The sequence below is a fragment of the Candoia aspera genome, chromosome 11, assembly GCF_035149785.1.
Source record: "Candoia aspera isolate rCanAsp1 chromosome 11, rCanAsp1.hap2, whole genome shotgun sequence".
Taxonomy (NCBI): Eukaryota; Metazoa; Chordata; class Lepidosauria; order Squamata; family Boidae; genus Candoia; species Candoia aspera.
In genome coordinates, this window is record NC_086163.1 from 13,108,068 (window position 1) to 13,124,862 (window position 16,795).

Consider the following 16,795-nt stretch of genomic DNA (forward strand, 5'->3'; position numbering starts at 1 on the left):
TTCCTGACCCCGGCGTCAGGAATTTTTTGATTCCTGGGGTAAAAATTGTGCCGTCCCAAATCCCGCATGCAAAAGCACACCTAACCCTTAAATTCCACCCCAAAACTCATGGCGGTGTTCATTTTTCCATTCGGCCTGATTCCGCCAGGCTCACCCCGTGAGGTTTTCCTGACCCCGGGGTCAGGAATTTTTTGATTTCTGGGCCAAAATTTGTGCCGTCCCAAATCCAGCATGCAAAAGCACACCTAACCCTTAAATTCCACCCCAAAACTCATGGCGGTGTTCATTTTTCCATTCGGCCTGATTCCGCCAGGCTCACCCCGTGAGGTTTTCCTGACCCCGGGGTCAGGAATTTTTTGATTTCTGGGCCAAAATTTGTGCCGTCCCAAATCCAGCATGCAAAAGCATACCTAACCCTTACATTCCACCCCGAATCTCATGGCGGTGTTCATTTTTGCATTCGGCCTGATTCCGCCCGGCTCACCCCGTGAGGTTTTCCTGACCCCGCGGTCAGGAATTTTTTGATTTCTGGGCCAAAAATTGTGCCGTCCCAAATCCAGCATGCAAAAGGACACCTAACCCTTACATTCCACCCCGAAACTCATGGCGGTGTTCATTTTTGCATTCGGCCTGATTCTGCCCGGCTCACCCCGTGAGGTTTTCCTGACCCGGGGGTCAGGAATTTTTTGATTCCTGGGGTAGAAATTGTGCCGTCCCAAATCCAGCATGCAAAAGCACACCTAACCCTTAAATTCCACCCCGAAACTCATGGCGGTGTTCATTTTTCCATTCGGCCTGATTCCGCCAGGCTCACCCCGTGAGGTTTTCCTGACCCCGGGGTCAGGAATTTTTTGATTTCTGGGCCAAAATTTCTGCCGTCCCAAATCCAGCATGCAAAAGGCCACCTAACCCTTACATTCCACCCCGAAACTCATGGCGGTGTTCATTTTTGCATTCGGCCTGATTCCGCCCGGCTCACCCCGTGAGGTTTTCCTGACCCCGGGGTCAGGAATTTTTTGATTTCTGGGCCAAAATTTGTGCCGTCCCAAATCCAGCATGCAAAAGCACACCTAACCCTTACATTCCACCCCGAGTCTCATGGCGGTGTTCATTTTTGCATTCGGCCTGATTCCGCCCGGCTCACCCCGTGAGGTTTTCCGGACACCGGGGTCAGGAATTTTTTGATTTCTGGGCCAAAAATTGTGCCGTCCCAAATCCAGCATGCAAAAGCACACCTAACCCTTATATTCCATCCCGAAACTCATGGCGGTGTTCATTTTTGCATTCGGCCTGATTCCGCCCGGCTCACCCCGTGAGGTTTTCCTGACACCGGGGTCAGGAATTTTTTGATTTCTATGCAAAAAATTGTGCCGTACCAAATCCACCATGCAAAAGCACACCTAACCCTTACATTCCACCCCGAAACTCATGGCGGTGTTCATTTTTGCATTCGGCCTGATTCCGCCAGGCTCACCCCGTGAGGTTTTCCTGACCCCGGGGTCAGGAATTTTTTGATTTCTGCGCCAAAAATTGTGCCGTCCAAAATCAAGCACGAAAAAGCACACCTAACCCTTACATTCCACCCCGAATCTCATGGCGGTGTTCATTTTTGCATTCGGCCTGATTCTGCCCGGCTCACTCCGTGAGGTTTTCCTGACCCCTGGTCAAGAATTTTTTGATTTCTGGGCCAAAAATTGTGCCGTCCCAAATCCAGCATGCAAAAGCACACCTAACCCTTACATTCCATCCCGAAACTCATGGCGGTGTTCATTTTTGCATTCGGCCTGATTCCGCCCGGCTCACCCCGTGAGCTTTTCCTGATCCCTGGTCAGGAAGTTTTTGATTTCTGGGCCAAAAATTGTGCCGTCCCAAATCCAGAATGCAAAAGCACACCTCACCCTTACATTCCACACCGAATCTCATGGCGGTGTTCATTTTTGCATTCGGCCTGATTCTGCCCGGCTCACCCCGTGAGGTTTTCCTGACCCCGGGGTCAGGAATTTTTTGATTTCTGGGCCAAAAATTGTGCCGTCCCAAATCCAGCATGCAAAAGCAAACCTAACCCTTAAATTCCACCCCGAATCTCATGGCGGTGTTCTTTTTTGCATTCGGTCTGATTCTGCCCGGCTCACCCCGTGAGGTTTTCCTGACCCCGGGGTCAGGAATTTTTTGATTTCTGGGCCAAAAATTGTGCCGTCCAAAATCGAGCGTGAAAAAGCACACTTAACCCTTACATTCCACCCCGAACCTCATGGCGGTGTTCATTTTTGCATTCGGCCTGATTCCGCCCGGCTCACCCCGTGAGCTTTTCCTGACCCCTGGTCAGGAAGTTTTTGATTTCTGGGCCAAAAATTGTGCCGTCCCAAATCCAGCATGCAAAAGCACACCTAACCCTTACCTTCCACCCCGAAACTCATGGTGGAGCTCATTTTTGCATTCGGCCTGATTCCGCCAGGCTCACCCCGTGAGGTTTTCCTGACCCCGGGGTCAGGAATTTTTTGATTTCTTGGCCAAAAATTGTGCCGTCCCAAATCCATCATGCAAAAGCACACCTCACCCTTACATTCCACCCCGAATCTGATGGCGGTGTTCATTTTTGCATTCGGCCTGATTCCGCCCGGCTCACCCCGTGAGGTTTTCCTGACCCCGGGGTCAGGAATTTTTTGATTTCTGGGCCAAAAATTGTGCCGTCCCAAATCCAGCATGCAAAAGCACACCTAACCCTTACATTTGACCCCGAATCTCATGGCGGTGTTCATTTTTGCATTCGGCCTGATTCTGCCCGCCTCACTCCGTGAGGTTTTCCTGACCCCTGGTCAAGAATTTTTTGATTTCTGGGCCAAAAATTGTGCCGTCCCAAACCGAGCAGGAAAAAGCAGACCTCACCCTTACATTCCACCCCGAATCTCATGGCGGTGTTCATTTTTGCATTCAGCCTGATTCCTCCAGGCTCACCCCATGAGGTTTTCCGGACACCACGGTCAGGAATTTTTTGACTTCTGGGCCAAAAATTGTGCCGTCCCAAATCCTGCATGCAAAAGCACACCTAACCCTTACATTCCACCCCGAATCTCATGGCGGTGTTCATTTTTGCATTCGGCCTGATTCCGCCCGGCTCACCCCGTGACGTTTTCCTGACCCCGGGGTCAGGAATTTTTTGATTTCTGGGCCAAAAATTGTGCCGTCCAAAATCGAGCGTGAAAAAGCACACTTAACCCTTACATTCCACCCCGAACCTCATGCCGGTGTTCATTTTTGCATTCGGCCTGATTCCGCCCGGCTCACCCCGTGAGCTTTTCCTGACCCCTGGTCAGGAAGTTTTTGATTTCTGGGCCAAAAATTGTGCCGTCCCAAATCCAGCATGCAAAAGCACACCTAACCCTTACCTTCCACCCCGAAACTCATGGTGGAGCTCATTTTTGCATTCGGCCTGATTCCGCCAGGCTCACCCCGTGAGGTTTTCCTGACCCCGGGGTCAGGAATTTTTTGATTTCTGGGCCAAAAATTGTGCCATCCCAAATCCAGCATGCAAAAGCACACCTAACCCTTACCTTCCACCCCGAAACTCATGGCGGTGTTCATTTTTGCATTCGGCCTGATTCCGCCAGGCTCACCCCGTGCGGTTTTCCTGACCCCGGGGTCAGGAATTTTTTGATTTCTTGGCCAAAAATTGTGCCGTCCCAAATCCAACATGCAAAAGCACACCTCACCCTTACATTCCACCCCGAATCTCATGGCGGTGTTCATTTTTGCATTCGGCCTGATTCCGCCCGGCTCACCCCGAGAGGTTTTCCTAACCCCGGGGTCAGGAATTTTTTGATTTCTGGGCCAAAAATTGTGCCGTCCCAAATCGAGCAGGAAAAAGCAGACCTCACCCTTACATTCCACCCCGAATCTCATGGCGGTGTTCATTTTTGCATTCGGCCTGATTCTGCCCGGCTCACTCCGTGAGGTTTTCGTGACCCCGGGGTCAGGAATTTTTTGATTTCTGGGCCAAAATTTGTGCTGTCCCAAATCCAGCATGCAAAAGCACACCTAACCCTTACCTTCCACCCCGAATCTCATGGCGGTGTTCATTTTTGCATTCGGCCTGATTCCGCACGGCTCATCCCGTGAGCTTTTCCTGACCCCGGGGTCAGGAATTTTTTGATTTCTGGGCCAAAAATTGTGCCGTTCCAAATCCAGCATGCAAAAGCACACCTAACCCTTACATTCCACCCCGAAACTCATGGCGGTGTTCATTTTTGCATTCGGCCTGATTCCGCCCGGCTCACCCCGTGAGGTTTTCCTGACCCCGGGGTCAGGAATTTTTTGATTTCTGGGCCAAAATTTGTGCCGTCCCAAATCCAGCATGCAAAAGGACACCTAACCCTTACCTTCCACCCCGAAACTCATGGCGGTGTTCATTTTTGCATTCGGCCTGATTCCGCCCGGCTCATCCCGTGAGGTTTTCCTGACCCCGGGGTCAGGAATTTTTTGATTTCTGTGCAAAAATTGTGCCGTCCCAAATCCAGCATGCAAAAGGACACCTAACCCTTACATTCCACCCGAATCTCATGGCGGTGTTCATTTTTACATTCGGCCTGATTCCGCCAGGCTCACCCCGTGAGGTTTTCCTGACCCCGGGGTCAGGAATTTTTTGATTTCTGGGCCAAAATTTGTGCCGTCCCAAATCCAGCATGCAAAAGGACACCTAACCCTTACATTCCACACCGAAACTCATGGCGGTGTTCATTTTTGCATTCGGCCTGATTCTGCCCGGCTCACCCCGTGAGGTTTTCCTGACCCCGGCGTCAGGAATTTTTGATTCCTGGGGTAAAAATTGTGCCGTCCCAAATCCCGCATGCAAAAGCACACCTAACCCTTAAATTCCACCCCGAAACTCATGGTGGAGCTCATTTTTGCATTCGGCCTGATTCCGCCAGGCTCACCCCGTGAGGTTTTCCTGACCCCGGGGTCAGGAATTTTTTGATTTCTGGGCCAAAAATTGTGCCGTCCCAAATCCAGCATGCAAAAGCACACCTAACCCTTACCTTCCACCCCGAAACTCATGGCGGTGTTCATTTTTGCATTCGGCCTGATTCCGCCAGGCTCACCCCGTGCGGTTTCCTGACCCCGGGGTCAGGAATTTTTTGATTTCTTGGCCAAAAATTGTGCAGTCCCAAATCCATCATGCAAAAGCACACCTCACCCTTACATTCCACCCCGAATCTGATGGCGGTGTTCATTTTTTGCATTCGGCCTGATTCCGCCCGGCTCACCCCGTGAGGTTTTCCTGACCCCGGGGTCAGGAATTTTTTGATTTCTGGGCCAAAAATTGTGCCGTCCCAAATCCAGCATGCAAAAGCACACCTAACCCTTACATTCGACCCCGAATCTCATGGCGGTGTTCATTTTTGCATTCGGCCTGATTCTGCCCGCCTCACTCCGTGAGGTTTTCCTGACCCCTGGTCAAGAATTTTTTGATTTCTGGGCCAAAAATTGTGCCGTCCCAAACCGAGCAGGAAAAAGCAGACCTCACCCTTACATTCCACCCCGAATCTCATGGCGGTGTTCATTTTTGCATTCGGCCTGATTCCTCCAGGCTCACCCCATGAGGTTTTCCGGACACCACGGTCAGGAATTTTTGACTTCTGGGCCAAAAATTGTGCCGTCCCAAATCCTGCATGCAAAAGCACACCTAACCCTTACATTCCACCCCGAATCTCATGGCGGTGTTCATTTTTGCATTCGGCCTGATTCCGCCCGGCTCACCCCGTGACGTTTTCCTGACCCCGGGGTCAGGAATTTTTGATTTCTGGGCCAAAAATTGTGCCGTCCAAAATCGAGCGTGAAAAAGCACACTTAACCCTTACATTCCACCCCGAACCTCATGCCGGTGTTCATTTTTGCATTCGGCCTGATTCCGCCCGGCTCACCCCGTGAGCTTTTCCTGACCCCTGGTCAGGAAGTTTTTGATTTCTGGGCCAAAAATTGTGCCGTCCCAAATCCAGCATGCAAAAGCACACCTAACCCTTACCTTCCACCCCGAAACTCATGGTGGAGCTCATTTTTGCATTCGGCCTGATTCCGCCAGGCTCACCCCGTGAGGTTTTCCTGACCCCGGGGTCAGGAATTTTTTGATTTCTGGGCCAAAAATTGTGCCATCCCAAATCCAGCATGCAAAAGCACACCTAACCCTTACCTTCCACCCCGAAACTCATGGCGGTGTTCATTTTTGCATTCGGCCTGATTCCGCCAGGCTCACCCCGTGCGGTTTTCCTGACCCCGGGGTCAGGAATTTTTGATTTCTTGGCCAAAAATTGTGCCGTCCCAAATCCAACATGCAAAAGCACACCTCACCCTTACATTCCACCCCGAATCTCATGGCGGTGTTCATTTTTGCATTCGGCCTGATTCCGCCCGGCTCACCCCGAGGTTTTCCTAACCCCGGGGTCAGGAATTTTTTGATTTCTGGGCCAAAAATTGTGCCGTCCCAAATCGAGCAGGAAAAAGCAGACCTCACCCTTACATTCCACCCCGAATCTCATGGCGGTGTTCATTTTTGCATTCGGCCTGATTCTGCCCGGCTCACTCCGTGAGGTTTTCGTGACCCCGGGGTCAGGAATTTTTTGATTTCTGGGCCAAAATTTGTGCTGTCCCAAATCCAGCATGCAAAAGCACACCTAACCCTTACCTTCCACCCCGAATCTCATGGCGGTGTTCATTTTTGCATTCGGCCTGATTCCGCACGGCTCATCCCGTGAGGTTTTCCTGACCCCGGGGTCAGGAATTTTTTGATTTCTGGGCCAAAAATTGTGCCGTTCAAATCCAGCATGCAAAAGCACACCTAACCCTTACATTCCACCCCGAAACTCATGGCGGTGTTCATTTTTGCATTCGGCCTGATTCCGCCCGGCTCACCCCGTGAGGTTTTCCTGACCCCGGGGTCAGGAATTTTTTGATTTCTGGGCCAAAATTTGTGCCGTCCCAAATCCAGCATGCAAAAGGACACCTAACCCTTACCTTCCACCCCGAAACTCATGGCGGTGTTCATTTTTGCATTCGGCCTGATTCCGCCCGGCTCATCCCGTGAGGTTTTCCTGACCCCGGGGTCAGGAATTTTTTGATTTCTGTGCAAAAATTGTGCCGTCCCAAATCCAGCATGCAAAAGGACACCTAACCCTTACATTCCACCCCGAATCTCATGGCGGTGTTCATTTTTACATTCGGCCTGATTCCGCCAGGCTCACCCCGTGAGGTTTTCCTGACCCCGGGGTCAGGAATTTTTTGATTTCTGGGCCAAAATTTGTGCCGTCCCAAATCCAGCATGCAAAAGGACACCTAACCCTTACATTCCACACCGAAACTCATGGCGGTGTTCATTTTTGCATTCGGCCTGATTCTGCCCGGCTCACCCCGTGAGGTTTTCCTGACCCCGGCGTCAGGAATTTTTTGATTCCTGGGGTAAAAATTGTGCCGTCCCAAATCCCGCATGCAAAAGCACACCTAACCCTTAAATTCCACCCCAAAACTCATGGCGGTGTTCATTTTTGCATTCGGCCTGATTCCGCCAGGCTCACCCCGTGAGGTTTTCCTGACCCCGGGGTCAGGAATTTTTTGATTTCTGGGCCAAAATTTGTGCCGTCCCAAATCCAGCATGCAAAAGGACACCTAACCCTTACATTCCACCCCGAATCTCATGGCGGTGTTCATTTTTACATTCGGCCTGATTCCGCCAGGCTCACCCCGTGAGGTTTTCCTGACCCCGGGGTCAGGAATTTTTTGATTTCTGGGCCAAAATTTGTGCCGTCCCAAATCCAGCATGCAAAAGGACACCTAACCCTTACATTCCACCCCGAAACTCATGGCGGTGTTCATTTTTGCATTCGGCCTGATTCTGCCCGGCTCACCCCGTGAGGTTTTCCTGACCCCGGCGTCAGGAATTTTTTGATTCCTGGGGTAAAAATTGTGCCGTCCCAAATCCCGCATGCAAAAGCACACCTAACCCTTAAATTCCACCCCAAAACTCATGGCGGTGTTCATTTTTGCATTCGGCCTGATTCCGCCAGGCTCACCCCGTGAGGTTTTCCTGACCCCGGGGTCAGGAATTTTTTGATTTCTGGGCCAAAATTTGTGCCGTCCCAAATCCAGCATGCAAAAGCACACCTAACCCTTAAATTCCACCCCAAAACTCATGGCGGTGTTCATTTTTGCATTCGGCCTGATTCCGCCCGGCTCACCCCGTGAGGTTTTCCTGACCCCGGGGTCAGGAATTTTTTGATTTCTGGGCCAAAAATTGTGCCGTCCCAAATCCAGCATGCAAAAGGACACCTAACCCTTACATTCCACACCGAAACTCATGGCGGTGTTCATTTTTGCATTCGGCCTGATTCTGCCCGCTCACCCCGTGAGGTTTTCCTGACCCCGGCGTCAGGAATTTTTTGATTCCTGGGGTAAAAATTGTGCCGTCCCAAATCCCGCATGCAAAAGCACACCTAACCCTTAAATTCCACCCCGAAACTCATGGTGGAGCTCATTTTTGCATTCGGCCTGATTCCGCCAGGCTCACCCCGTGAGGTTTTCCTGACCCCGGGTCAGGAATTTTTTGATTTCTGGGCCAAAAATTGTGCCGTCCCAAATCCAGCATGCAAAAGCACACCTAACCCTTACCTTCCACCCCGAAACTCATGGCGGTGTTCATTTTTGCATTCGGCCTGATTCCGCCAGGCTCACCCCGTGCGGTTTTCCTGACCCGGGGTCAGGAATTTTTTGATTTCTTGGCCAAAAATTGTGCCGTCCCAAATCCATCATGCAAAAGCACACCTCACCCTTACATTCCACCCGAATCTGATGGCGGTGTTCATTTTTGCATTCGGCCTGATTCCGCCCGGCTCACCCCGTGAGGTTTTCCTGACCCCGGGGTCAGGAATTTTTGATTTCTGGGCCAAAAATTGATTGTGCCGTCCCAAATCCAGCATGCAAAAGCACACCTAACCCTTACATTCGACCCCGAATCTCATGGCGGTGTTCATTTTTGCATTCGGCCTGATTCTGCCCGCCTCACTCCGTGAGGTTTTCCTGACCCCTGGTCAAGAATTTTTTGATTTCTGGGCCAAAAATTGTGCCGTCCCAAACCGAGCAGGAAAAAGCAGACCTCACCCTTACATTCCACCCCGAATCTCATGGCGGTGTTCATTTTTGCATTCGGCCTGATTCCTCCAGGCTCACCCCATGAGGTTTTCCGGACACCACGGTCAGGAATTTTTTGACTTCTGGGCCAAAAATTGTGCCGTCCCAAATCCTGCATGCAAAAGCACACCTAACCCTTACATTCCACCCCGAATCTCATGGCGGTGTTCATTTTTGCATTCGGCCTGATTCCGCCCGGCTCACCCCGTGACGTTTTCCTGACCCCGGGGTCAGGAATTTTTTGATTTCTGGGCCAAAAATTGTGCCGTCCAAAATCGAGCGTGAAAAAGCACACTTAACCCTTACATTCCACCCCGAACCTCATGCCGGTGTTCATTTTTGCATTCGGCCTGATTCCGCCCGGCTCACCCCGTGAGCTTTTCCTGACCCCTGGTCAGGAAGTTTTTGATTTCTGGGCCAAAAATTGTGCCGTCCCAAATCCAGCATGCAAAAGCACACCTAACCCTTACCTTCCACCCCGAAACTCATGGTGGAGCTCATTTTTGCATTCGGCCTGATTCCGCCAGGCTCACCCCGTGAGGTTTTCCTGACCCCGGGGTCAGGAATTTTTTGATTTCTGGGCCAAAAATTGTGCCATCCCAAATCCAGCATGCAAAAGCACACCTAACCCTTACCTTCCACCCCGAAACTCATGGCGGTGTTCATTTTTGCATTCGGCCTGATTCCGCCAGGCTCACCCCGTGCGGTTTTCCTGACCCCGGGGTCAGGAATTTTTTGATTTCTTGGCCAAAAATTGTGCCGTCCCAAATCCAACATGCAAAAGCACACCTCACCCTTACATTCCACCCCGAATCTCATGGCGGTGTTCATTTTTGCATTCGGCCTGATTCCGCCCGGCTCACCCCGAGAGGTTTTCCTAACCCCGGGGTCAGGAATTTTTTGATTTCTGGGCCAAAAATTGTGCCGTCCCAAATCGAGCAGGAAAAAGCAGACCTCACCCTTACATTCCACCCCGAATCTCATGGCGGTGTTCATTTTTGCATTCGGCCTGATTCTGCCCGGCTCACTCCGTGAGGTTTTCGTGACCCCGGGGTCAGGAATTTTTTGATTTCTGGGCCAAAATTTGTGCTGTCCCAAATCCAGCATGCAAAAGCACACCTAACCCTTACCTTCCACCCCGAATCTCATGGCGGTGTTCATTTTTGCATTCGGCCTGATTCCGCACGGCTCATCCCGTGAGGTTTTCCTGACCCCGGGGTCAGGAATTTTTTGATTTCTGGGCCAAAAATTGTGCCGTTCCAAATCCAGCATGCAAAAGCACACCTAACCCTTACATTCCACCCCGAAACTCATGGCGGTGTTCATTTTTGCATTCGGCCTGATTCCGCCCGGCTCACCCCGTGAGGTTTTCCTGACCCCGGGGTCAGGAATTTTTTGATTTCTGGGCCAAAATTTGTGCCGTCCCAAATCCAGCATGCAAAAGGACACCTAACCCTTACCTTCCACCCCGAAACTCATGGCGGTGTTCATTTTTGCATTCGGCCTGATTCCGCCCGGCTCATCCCGTGAGGTTTTCCTGACCCCGGGGTCAGGAATTTTTTGATTTCTGTGCAAAAATTGTGCCGTCCCAAATCCAGCATGCAAAAGGACACCTAACCCTTACATTCCACCCCGAATCTCATGGCGGTGTTCATTTTTACATTCGGCCTGATTCCGCCAGGCTCACCCCGTGAGGTTTTCCTGACCCCGGGGTCAGGAATTTTTTGATTTCTGGGCCAAAATTTGTGCCGTCCCAAATCCAGCATGCAAAAGGACACCTAACCCTTACATTCCACACCGAAACTCATGGCGGTGTTCATTTTTGCATTCGGCCTGATTCTGCCCGGCTCACCCCGTGAGGTTTTCCTGACCCCGGCGTCAGGAATTTTTTGATTCCTGGGGTAAAAATTGTGCCGTCCCAAATCCCGCATGCAAAAGCACACCTAACCCTTAAATTCCACCCCAAAACTCATGGCGGTGTTCATTTTTGCATTCGGCCTGATTCCGCCAGGCTCACCCCGTGAGGTTTTCCTGACCCCGGGGTCAGGAATTTTTTGATTTCTGGGCCAAAATTTGTGCCGTCCCAAATCCAGCATGCAAAAGGACACCTAACCCTTACATTCCACCCCGAATCTCATGGCGGTGTTCATTTTTACATTCGGCCTGATTCCGCCAGGCTCACCCCGTGAGGTTTTCCTGACCCCGGGGTCAGGAATTTTTTGATTTCTGGGCCAAAATTTGTGCCGTCCCAAATCCAGCATGCAAAAGGACACCTAACCCTTACATTCCACCCCGAAACTCATGGCGGTGTTCATTTTTGCATTCGGCCTGATTCTGCCCGGCTCACCCCGTGAGGTTTTCCTGACCCCGGCGTCAGGAATTTTTTGATTCCTGGGGTAAAAATTGTGCCGTCCCAAATCCCGCATGCAAAAGCACACCTAACCCTTAAATTCCACCCCAAAACTCATGGCGGTGTTCATTTTTGCATTCGGCCTGATTCCGCCCGGCTCACCCCGAGAGGTTTTCCTAACCCCGGGGTCAGGAATTTTTTGATTTCTGGGCCAAAAATTGTGCCGTCCCAAATCGAGCAGGAAAAAGCAGACCTCACCCTTACATTCCACCCCGAATCTCATGGCGGTGTTCATTTTTGCATTCGGCCTGATTCTGCCCGGCTCACTCCGTGAGGTTTTCGTGACCCCGGGGTCAGGAATTTTTTGATTTCTGGGCCAAAATTTGTGCTGTCCCAAATCCAGCATGCAAAAGCACACCTAACCCTTACCTTCCACCCCGAATCTCATGGCGGTGTTCATTTTTGCATTCGGCCTGATTCCGCACGGCTCATCCCGTGAGGTTTTCCTGACCCCGGGGTCAGGAATTTTTTGATTTCTGGGCCAAAAATTGTGCCGTTCCAAATCCAGCATGCAAAAGCACACCTAACCCTTACATTCCACCCCGAAACTCATGGCGGTGTTCATTTTTGCATTCGGCCTGATTCCGCCCGGCTCACCCCGTGAGGTTTTCCTGACCCCGGGGTCAGGAATTTTTTGATTTCTGGGCCAAAATTTGTGCCGTCCCAAATCCAGCATGCAAAAGGACACCTAACCCTTACCTTCCACCCCGAAACTCATGGCGGTGTTCATTTTTGCATTCGGCCTGATTCCGCCCGGCTCATCCCGTGAGGTTTTCCTGACCCCGGGGTCAGGAATTTTTTGATTTCTGTGCAAAAATTGTGCCGTCCCAAATCCAGCATGCAAAAGGACACCTAACCCTTACATTCCACCCCGAATCTCATGGCGGTGTTCATTTTTACATTCGGCCTGATTCCGCCAGGCTCACCCCGTGAGGTTTTCCTGACCCCGGGGTCAGGAATTTTTTGATTTCTGGGCCAAAATTTGTGCCGTCCCAAATCCAGCATGCAAAAGGACACCTAACCCTTACATTCCACACCGAAACTCATGGCGGTGTTCATTTTTGCATTCGGCCTGATTCTGCCCGGCTCACCCCGTGAGGTTTTCCTGACCCCGGCGTCAGGAATTTTTTGATTCCTGGGGTAAAAATTGTGCCGTCCCAAATCCCGCATGCAAAAGCACACCTAACCCTTAAATTCCACCCCAAAACTCATGGCGGTGTTCATTTTTGCATTCGGCCTGATTCCGCCAGGCTCACCCCGTGAGGTTTTCCTGACCCCGGGGTCAGGAATTTTTTGATTTCTGGGCCAAAATTTGTGCCGTCCCAAATCCAGCATGCAAAAGGACACCTAACCCTTACATTCCACCCCGAATCTCATGGCGGTGTTCATTTTTACATTCGGCCTGATTCCGCCAGGCTCACCCCGTGAGGTTTTCCTGACCCCGGGGTCAGGAATTTTTTGATTTCTGGGCCAAAATTTGTGCCGTCCCAAATCCAGCATGCAAAAGGACACCTAACCCTTACATTCCACCCCGAAACTCATGGCGGTGTTCATTTTTGCATTCGGCCTGATTCTGCCCGGCTCACCCCGTGAGGTTTTCCTGACCCCGGCGTCAGGAATTTTTTGATTCCTGGGGTAAAAATTGTGCCGTCCCAAATCCCGCATGCAAAAGCACACCTAACCCTTAAATTCCACCCCAAAACTCATGGCGGTGTTCATTTTTGCATTCGGCCTGATTCCGCCCGGCTCACCCCGAGAGGTTTTCCTAACCCCGGGGTCAGGAATTTTTTGATTTCTGGGCCAAAAATTGTGCCGTCCCAAATCGAGCAGGAAAAAGCAGACCTCACCCTTACATTCCACCCCGAATCTCATGGCGGTGTTCATTTTTGCATTCGGCCTGATTCTGCCCGGCTCACTCCGTGAGGTTTTCGTGACCCCGGGGTCAGGAATTTTTTGATTTCTGGGCCAAAATTTGTGCTGTCCCAAATCCAGCATGCAAAAGCACACCTAACCCTTACCTTCCACCCCGAATCTCATGGCGGTGTTCATTTTTGCATTCGGCCTGATTCCGCACGGCTCATCCCGTGAGGTTTTCCTGACCCCGGGGTCAGGAATTTTTTGATTTCTGGGCCAAAAATTGTGCCGTTCCAAATCCAGCATGCAAAAGCACACCTAACCCTTACATTCCACCCCGAAACTCATGGCGGTGTTCATTTTTGCATTCGGCCTGATTCCGCCCGGCTCACCCCGTGAGGTTTTCCTGACCCCGGGGTCAGGAATTTTTTGATTTCTGGGCCAAAATTTGTGCCGTCCCAAATCCAGCATGCAAAAGGACACCTAACCCTTACCTTCCACCCCGAAACCCATGGCGGTGTTCATTTTTGCATTCGGCCTGATTCCGCCCGGCTCATCCCGTGAGGTTTTCCTGACCCCGGGGTCAGGAATTTTTTGATTTCTGTGCAAAAATTGTGCCGTCCCAAATCCAGCATGCAAAAGGACACCTAACCCTTACATTCCACCCCGAATCTCATGGCGGTGTTCATTTTTACATTCGGCCTGATTCCGCCAGGCTCACCCCGTGAGGTTTTCCTGACCCCGGGGTCAGGAATTTTTTGATTTCTGGGCCAAAATTTGTGCCGTCCCAAATCCAGCATGCAAAAGGACACCTAACCCTTACATTCCACACCGAAACTCATGGCGGTGTTCATTTTTGCATTCGGCCTGATTCTGCCCGGCTCACCCCGTGAGGTTTTCCTGACCCCGGCGTCAGGAATTTTTTGATTCCTGGGGTAAAAATTGTGCCGTCCCAAATCCCGCATGCAAAAGCACACCTAACCCTTAAATTCCACCCCAAAACTCATGGCGGTGTTCATTTTTGCATTCGGCCTGATTCCGCCAGGCTCACCCCGTGAGGTTTTCCTGACCCCGGGGTCAGGAATTTTTTGATTTCTGGGCCAAAATTTGTGCCGTCCCAAATCCAGCATGCAAAAGGACACCTAACCCTTACATTCCACCCCGAATCTCATGGCGGTGTTCATTTTTACATTCGGCCTGATTCCGCCAGGCTCACCCCGTGAGGTTTTCCTGACCCCGGGGTCAGGAATTTTTTGATTTCTGGGCCAAAATTTGTGCCGTCCCAAATCCAGCATGCAAAAGGACACCTAACCCTTACATTCCACCCCGAAACTCATGGCGGTGTTCATTTTTGCATTCGGCCTGATTCTGCCCGGCTCACCCCGTGAGGTTTTCCTGACCCCGGCGTCAGGAATTTTTTGATTCCTGGGGTAAAAATTGTGCCGTCCCAAATCCCGCATGCAAAAGCACACCTAACCCTTAAATTCCACCCCAAAACTCATGGCGGTGTTCATTTTTGCATTCGGCCTGATTCCGCCAGGCTCACCCCGTGAGGTTTTCCTGACCCCGGGGTCAGGAATTTTTTGATTTCTGGGCCAAAATTTGTGCCGTCCCAAATCCAGCATGCAAAAGCACACCTAACCCTTAAATTCCACCCCAAAACTCATGGCGGTGTTCATTTTTGCATTCGGCCTGATTCTGCCCGGCTCACCCCGTGAGGTTTTCCTGACCCGGGGGTCAGGAATTTTTTGATTCCTGGGGTAAAAATTGTGCCGTCCCAAATCCAGCATGCAAAAGCACACCTAACCCTTAAATTCCACCCCAAAACTCATGGCGGTGTTCATTTTTCCATTCGGCCTGATTCCGCCAGGCTCACCCCGTGAGGTTTTCCTGACCCCGGGGTCAGGAATTTTTTGATTTCTGGGCCAAAATTTCTGCCGTCCCAAATCCAGCATGCAAAAGGCCACCTAACCCTTACATTCCACCCCGAAACTCATGGCGGTGTTCATTTTTGCATTCGGCCTGATTCCGCCAGGCTCACCCCGTGAGGTTTTCCTGACCCCGGGGTCAGGAATTTTTTGATTTCTGCGCCAAAAATTGTGCCGTCCAAAATCAAGCATGAAAAAGCACACCTAACCCTTACATTCCACCCCGAATCTCATGGCGGTGTTCATTTTTGCATTCGGCCTCATTCTGCCCGGCTCACTCCGTGAGGTTTTCCTGACCCCTGGTCAAGAATTTTTTGATTTCTGGGCCAAAAATTGTGCCGTCCCAAATCCAGCATGCAAAAGCACACCTAACCCTTACATTCCATCCCGAAACTCATGGCGGTGTTCATTTTTGCATTCGGCCTGATTCCGCCCGGCTCACCCCGTGAGCTTTTCCTGATCCCTGGTCAGGAGGTTTTTGATTTCTGGGCCAAAAATTGTGCCGTCCCAAATCCAGAATGCAAAAGCACACCTCACCCTTACATTCCACACCGAATCTCATGGCGGTGTTCATTTTTGCATTCGGCCTGATTCTGCCCGGCTCACCCCGTGAGGTTTTCCTGACCCCGGGGTCAGGAATTTTTTGATTTCTGGGCCAAAAATTGTGCCGTCCCAAATCCAGCATGCAAAAGCAAACCTAACCCTTAAATTCCACCCCGAATCTCATGGCGGTGTTCTTTTTTGCATTCGGTCTGATTCTGCCCGGCTCACCCCGTGAGCTTTTCCTGACCCCTGGTCAGGAAGTTTTTGATTTCTGGGCCAAAAATTGTGCCGTCCCAAATCCAGCATGCAAAAGCACACCTAACCCTTACCTTCCACCCCGAAACTCATGGTGGAGCTCATTTTTGCATTCGGCCTGATTCCGCCAGGCTCACCCCGTGAGGTTTTCCTGACCCCGGGGTCAGGAATTTTTTGATTTCTGGGCCAAAAATTGTGCCGTCCCAAATCCAGCATGCAAAAGCACACCTAACCCTTACCTTCCACCCCGAAACTCATGGCGGTGTTCATTTTTGCATTCGGCCTGATTCCGCCAGGCTCACCCCGTGCGGTTTTCCTGACCCCGGGGTCAGGAATTTTTTGATTTCTTGGCCAAAAATTGTGCCGTCCCAAATCCAACATGCAAAAGCACACCTCACCCTTACATTCCACCCCGAATCTGATGGCGGTGTTCATTTTTGCATTCGGCCTGATTCCGCCTGGCTCACCCCGTGAGGTTTTCCTGACCCCGGGGTCAGGAATTTTTTGATTTCTGGGCCAAAAATTGTGCCATCCCAAATCCAGCATGCAAAAGCACACCTAACCCTTACATTCCACCCCGAGTCTCATGGCGGTGTTCATTTTTGCATTCGGCCTGATTCCGCCCGGCTCACCC